Source organism: Anabrus simplex, chromosome 8 (genome assembly GCF_040414725.1).
Source record: "Anabrus simplex isolate iqAnaSimp1 chromosome 8, ASM4041472v1, whole genome shotgun sequence".
Taxonomy (NCBI): Eukaryota; Metazoa; Arthropoda; class Insecta; order Orthoptera; family Tettigoniidae; genus Anabrus; species Anabrus simplex.
The window spans coordinates 179,428,951-179,436,784 of NC_090272.1; positions in this window are offsets into that span (position 1 = coordinate 179,428,951).

Consider the following 7,834-nt stretch of genomic DNA (forward strand, 5'->3'; position numbering starts at 1 on the left):
CGTGGCCACTTATGGGCCGAGACCCACAATGCATCTACCGACGTCATGCAAGGAAAAGAGGGACACGTCGACAGCAAGCAGTAACAACTGTTACTGGGGTGGGTGGCGTCATCCGCGAGCACCCTTGTGTAATTCCGTCATATTTTCATTGATGCAGAACTTCCATTGGCAACTTTAATTTATCCACTGAGAATCATTTATTTATTTTTCATGTTTTATTTTACCGGCCCTGAAAGTAGCCACGCTGGGCGGTGGCACGATTCGCCCACGCCTCGAGCCGGCACCGAGCCCTCCTATCCAGTCCTTCAGTGTGCAAATCTTCTCTCTTGTGAGAAAGATGTCTTCCATCGGTAGCACCTTGAGGGTAGCGCTCGGTGTTAATGAAGCCACGCCCATTAAACTGGAGTGGGTAATATAGATTGTAACGTAACCTAATCCTCACTCTAACTACAGTTCTCTAGCAGACTCCGTTAGTATGAACTGTCTGGATGTAGGCAGCGGTGAATCAGTCGTTTATCCCCTCCACGTTAGCCTTCAGAATTTTTGACGACCATAGAAATCTAATGGGTGTCTCTGACAGGTTAGTAACCTTGTATGTTGCTTGTGCTATCGACCTGGAGTGTGCGCCCATCCTGTTTAGCGTGCTAATTTCAGAGTCGCAATAAAACGCCTACTGAAGAGTTAAATTGCAATGAGCGAGGCAAACCATGTGCTGTTAACATGTGAAAGAGTGTAAAGAATACACTCTACTACAAACAAGCACAACCTGTGTGATTGTCGTGTTCGTACTGGTGTATAGAAAATGATCTCATAATACTTTTTTGGGGAGAGGGGGTTCTGTCACTCTATCGTCCGACATGGCGAGTGTATTGCCACTAGACTGCACTTCGTTTTGAACAACAGCGACATAGGCACAAGTTAGATAAAAGAGACGAACAAGAAAATCATTGTAGACTGACGCCGGATTCTAGAACAACAAGGAGCTGAGCTAGCATCATGACAGAGTAAATGGTTCTTGAATTGGTGTGCCGTGCGGTTAGGGGGCGCAACTGTGAGCTTGCATCTGGGAGATAGTGGGTTCGAACCCCACTCTCGGTAGCCCTGAAGACGGTTTTCCGTGGTTTACAATCTTCACACCAGGCACGTTACATAGGGCACGGCCGCTTCCTTCCCACTCCTAGACCTTTCCTATCCCCTCGTCGCCATAGGACTTATCTGTGTTGGTGCGACGTAAAAAACACCCCACAAGATTGAAGGGTGGAAAACTGGAAGCTACAGATATGCGATAGAGATCGCTCTATCTTCTTGTTATCATTATTGAATGTAAAGTCGAGGTACAGATAACGCTGAACTGATACCAGCAGTTGTTGTTGCGGTTCAACAACAAACAACTCAGAGTAACCGCAAAACTTGGGAAAAATGTCCGCAAATGCTTTGACTTCCTGGTCCTTTTCACAATAGTAAATCGTATGGCCTCAGGTACCGAGCGCAGACATTTTGGTTTGTTGCCTTCTAGGCTGCATGCGTGTCATTTTCCACGTTCCATTTTACTCTGCCAAATGGCAGAATAAAACAAATCTTTAGCTGAGTTCAGTTATTTTTTCAGATAAACATCAAATGTGTCACCAGAACTGAATGGTATTTGAAACTCATTCGATCATTTTATTCGATTACGTAAATAATCGGATGGAGGTTATTCGATTATTAAAAGTATTCGATTATGCCATCACTACAACTGAATGGTATTTGAAACTCATTCGATTATTTTATTCCATTATTTATTCGTTTACGTAAATAATCGGATGGAGGTTATTCGATTATTTTTTTTTTCTTGGGGCTTTACGTCGCACCGACACTGATAGGTCTTACGGCGACGATGGGATAGGAAAGGCCTAGGAGTTGGAAGGAAGCGGCCGTGGCCTTAATTAAGGGACAGCCCCAGCATTTGCCTGGTGTGAAAATGGGAAACCACGGAAAACCATCTTCAGGGTTGCCGATAGTAGGATTCGAACCTACTATCTCCTGGATGCAAGGTCACAGCCGCACGCCTCTACGCGCACGGCCAACTCGCCCGGTATATTCGATTATTAAAAGTATTCGATTCTCCCATCACTACACCAGAGAGCTTTCGCATACCGGCATCGAACAACATGCAGTGTCAAATATAATGTTTCCTGCCCTCTGTCCGGTTTGAACCCGCGATCTAGGGATCCGCAGGCCGGCAGAAAGAGCTTTACAAAAGAGAATACAGACAGTAGGGCTTAGTGTGAAATCAAATAATTAATGTTGTTTGTTTCACTTAGAGCCTCCGTGGCTCAGGTGGCCTCTCACCTCTGGGTTCCGTGGTTCAAATACCGATCACTCCATGTAAGATTTGTGCTGGATAAAGCGGAGGCGGGACAGGTTTTTCTCCGAGTATTCCGGTTTTCCCTGTCATCTTTCGTTCCAGCAACAATCGCCAATATCATTTGATTTCATCTGTCAGTCATTAATCATTGCCCTAGAGGAGAGCAACATGCTTCGGCAGCCGGCATAATTCCTATCCTCACCGCTAGACGGGGCTTCCTTCAGTCCATTCTAGACCGGGTCCAATTGACTGGAAACATGCTGTGGATTTTCATTTACATTTGTTTCACGTCCCTTAAATTATTATAGATTTTAAAGAGATGCTGGATTGTCGGTATTTTGTCCCGAAGAAGTTCTTTAATGTGCCCAAAGCCAACGACACCGAGGTTGTGGCATTTAGACCTCCCAAAATGACACATAACTCTGCCAGGATGGAAAGCGTTACCTTAGGAACAGAAGGATTAAGACTGTGGTCGGCTGTACCAAATCACTTTCAAGGTCCATAAAGCTGTTTGTAAACTTCAGGCTTGTAAACCAAGACTTTCAAGCAGTGCTGTCAGACCTACAGATTTCATTTCCTAAAAAATATCAGTCTTTATTAACAATTTACTGCTATAGCCCGGCTCCATGGCTAAATGGTTAGCGTGCTGGCCTTTGGTCTCAGGGGACCCGGCAGGGTCGGGAATTTTAACCATAATTGGTTAATTTCTCTGGCACGGGGGCTGGGTGTATTAAGTTAGGTACCATCGCAGCATTTGCCTGGAGAAGTGGAAAACCACGGAAAACCACTTTGAGGATGGTTAAGGAGGGAAACGAACCCCATCTACTCAGTTGACCTTCCGAGACTGAGTGGATCCCTTTCCAGTCCTCGTACGACGTTTCAGATTTCATGGCAGAGCCGGGAGTCGAACCCGGGCCTCTGGGCGGAGGCAGCTAATCACACTAACCGCTAAAAAGTAGAAGTCTTTGTAAACAGTTTACTTATCTATGACTTAACAATTGAAACAAGTTTTTATGGATCAAGTGTGTCTTTCACAGCTTAATTTGAGCTTAACCTCTACTAAATTCCAAGGTGAACGTGCTGAAACTGAAGGCGAGAGGTCACGAATATACAGTACAGTGTGTACGGAAATTCCCGCTACGAACTCCTTGGGCTTTTAGGGCGAAATATGTAGATAACTTTTCGAATACAAATCTATATCGGGAAACACACATGCCCACTTCCCGACACAGAAAGTGAGCGCTGAAAAATCGTCAAAGTCCCAACTGTACAGTGATGAGTATTGTCCTCATGCAACCATGATGTTGTGGTTCCTAGTTCTATATTCAGGAGCAATGAAGCATTAGTCATACAGAAGTTGACATCATAACTGGCGTATGTACGAGTGTGCGAAGCAATTAGATAGCGCCGTATCCTGTAAACGACCTTAAATTCGAGCGAAGTGGAAGGTAGCAGGCAGGCTAATAGTTGTCTGCGCACACCAACGCGGGACGCGGGAACGATCCCGTCGCGAAATATTATGAGTACAGCGGGATATGGATACATTCACACCCGTGCGTCACTCTCCCGCCTACATGGCGGGATTGCTGCGAACCATTTTCAGTTCGCAGCGTGCAGCGTTTTCCCGCGTCCCGCATTCATTGTGGTAGTAGCAATGGTGACTGAACTGTTGACAGAGTGCGTTAAGAAACATCCAATGCTTTACGACATGAGTAATGAAGATTACAAGAATGTAAGGAAGAAAATATATGTTGTGGGATGAAATAGGAAAAGAATTGCGTATTACAGAGCACGCCGTTGGATGTCATTATTATTATTATTATTATTATTATTATCATTATTATTATTATTATTATTATTATTATTATTATCATCAAATAAATTTCAATTGTGAGATATCCCGGTGGATATGTATTTTCACAATACTATGGGAACGACGTTAAATGATAACATAAATTACCTAACGACAAGCAATTAAATGAAAGCAAGACATTGGAAGAGATTACTGTATAACAAACCCAGGAATTTCACGATAACGAAAGGAGAAGTATAAAAAAAGCAATATATGAAAACCATTTTTATTTTCGTAAATTTAAAATGATTTTTTCTACAGCATTTCATTCCCTGCGTATTTCCGCCATGTCATCGTACTGTGGGTCCTCTCTACTGAGACCATGACTGCCTATTAAAGCAGTTTCATTGCTGGGCAACGCAGGGCCACATCCAGATGAAAGTGAACTAGTTTGTGATGGACTTCGTGCTTTATTTTTACCCCCTACCGTAACAAGTGTGATATAACCTATGGATCAGGCCGTTTTGGAATGTCTAAAAAGAAAGTATCGGCACCGCCTGCTACATTCACTCCTGGAAGCTACTGAACGTGAGGAAACCATCACGAACTTCCTCAAACAGATAGCCATGAAGGTCGTAATATATTGGACGAGCTTCGCAGCGAGCGCGGGATTGTAGGTTTCGCTCCCGCTCCCACTTCCGCGTCCCGCGTTGGTGTGTGCAGATCTTTATACGGGTCCGTTCGTGAAGCGCCGCAGCCCAGTGGGTGCGGACTCAGGTTCACGATGGGAGGGGGGCTGATTCGAATCCGCTTGGGTATTTTTTCACTCCGCCGGCAGCAGCAGTGGGCAAACCAATCAATCACAGGTAGGTCATTCTGCCAGCAACTATATCACACCAAGGACCACATATCCGTGAGCGGGCAGGTGCTCTCGTTGAAAAAAGGAAATCTAACGGCAACGGAGGCTTGGCGACGGTACCGCATCCCAGAGTACGGTGACACGTTGGATAAGACGTTTTCGAGAATCGGAAAACGTAAAGGTGCGGCCACACAGAACGCTACGTACGCGATGCATGCTACATACGCGACGGCAGCTATGCGAACAGAAAAATAGCTTCCTTTGTTGACGGTGTGACTGGTCACGCAGAGTTCCATACGCCACGTCGTTCTGCTTGCTACGTTAGCAGCGTCGCGGAGTTTATGATTCTCGGCTATATTCGGAAAATGTCGCTCCTATTAGTCGTCAGTCATTTTCCACTCGTGTTATTACCTTTCATTCAGCGCAGTACTCGCTTATTTAAGAACGACTCTTTAAATTATTCTTTTTACATTTAGGCCTAACTTTCATCATTACGTAACTCCCGAAAGGATGACATTCGCCAAACTTTGCTCTCTTTAAGTTCAAGCCATTCACCCACTTCCTTTTACGCTTACATACGGAAAGCAACAACACTAGGTCATCGTCGGAGTCATCACTGCTCACCTATGGCGTACTGTCTGCCAACATCTCGACCAAGACTGCGGAGTCTCGTACAAGACATAGCTTTCTGTGTGGCCACGTGGGGTAGCGAACGTAGCATACATCTCGTACGTAGCGTGTGTAGCGTTGTGTGTGGCCTCAGCTTAAGCCGACGTACTGGCTGGAGTTCGTGGCGGGTCTCGAACCGGGAACAGGGCGATTGTTTAATTACCAATTCGATTGACGCCATCCAGCTGCGTCCGACCGCACGGTTTCCGGACGGCTCGAGGACGGCCATGAGATGCCTAAATGAGGCAGGGTTACAATCCCGGCGAGCGGCTAAGAAACAAAAGCTCACTGATGAGCTTGGGGGGGGGGGGGGGTGGCGAGTGTATCGCCTTGCGTTTACCGAGGACCATGTGCTAAGCATCGTCGCTCTGGCCGTGTACCTGTTGCGTGTTGAGGTTGGACGAGCTCTCGCGGGATATGAATGTTGCGCAGAACTGAACAACGTCTCACCGTGAGGCAATATATGCACATTTTAGACAATATTATGATTTCTTCCGTGTGGGTGTTTCATCGCGCTGTTGTTATAGGTACTGTACAATGTCAGCAGGACCTGTCTCCGATCCACACGTCCCGATTAGTTCAGGAATGGTTCGCAAGGTCAGGTCGTGCTTATTGACTGGCCTTCTTGTGGGGCAGACATGAATTCCATCGATAACGTGTGGGCCGAGACGAAGAGAGTAATGATGGCAACCTGTCCCGATCTTGTGCCAAATACGAACGACGGTCTCTTACTAAGAGGATCACCCAACGACCGTTCTCAAGGTCACAAATAAAGCCATTCACTGTCAATAAGAGCATGATAAAACAAAGGAAATGATGTTACTCGCCATACAAGTCAGTGTAGGAATAAAAAAAAATAATATTTTACCCTACCGAGACTCGAATTACTGACACCAAAGATGAGCGGCAGAACTTACGATTTAGCACTTACGGCTACTGCTTTGACTGACAGAGCCTGCACGTTCGTAAGCACTTCACAAAATTATAACATGACCGCCGGACAAAATAGAGTGCATACTGTACATTACATTACGACTAATGTCGCCACTGGACGGATATATTATGTCCCAGACCAAGAGACATAACAAGCCATGTCCTATGACCGTATAAGAACAACGAAATAGAACGTAACTCGGCAAGGCCTCACCTGTACGTGTTGCGGGCAACCATACCTTTCAGGGGACGCTCAGCTTCTGTGTCGGGAAGTGTACGAAGTTTTAAATATCCCACTTCTGTTAGGTGAAGAGCGATTACTTCTGTGTATCACGTTTGCCTGTAGTTTGACAAGGTGCGGGGTGCCTAGGTTACCCTGACGTCACGTGATATCTAACCTGCTTCTCATATTAGTGCTTCGAACTGTACACCTCATTCACTTGCCACTGCGTCTCCCACGAACATGTTAGAACACAGGTAATTATTGACTGAGTCACAACTGTCATAATTCCATTACAGTACCGGTCAAAAGTTTAGGACCACATTAAAAAATCATTAAGTTCCATCTAAAACCTAAAATTGCGCTGCTAGACCTCTGTATCTTTTTCTGAGCTCTCGCATCCAATATGATATACGTCGCCTAATTTCACTGATTTACGCCAAGTATTGTATAAGTTATATATTTTTAACTGTTGGAAGGTCACATCAAGAAGTCAACATTTTTGGAAATATTATGTACTATATACTCTAATTGGTTTCAAGTATCACCAGCAAGATTCTTTTGTAGACTTAGCAGTGGGGGTCATTTTAGTATAAATATAAAAATTCCGAAAAAATGCGGCATCAATTTTGGTGCGGTTTTTTTTTCACAAACTAGTTCTAAAATGGTCAGTTTCTCCTTGTTCTTGTCATAGGTCTCAGTGTGAGCTATCGGTATCAGAAATGTGTTCTTGGACGCCATCCATAGAGTGCAAATGAAACTATCAGGGCAGATAAGTCTGACGCCGATAGCTCCCTGAGACCTTGGACCATACATGACAAAGGCAAAGAAAAATCAACCATTTTGACCCTGGTTTGAAAAAAAAATACAGGACGCAAAAAACGGCGCCGCATATTTTAGAAATTTTCATATTTATACTAAATTGGTGGTGATACTTTCATCCGATTAGAGTACACAGTACATTATGTTACCAAAATTTTTGGATTTTTTGGTGTGACCTTCCAAGAGAAAAAA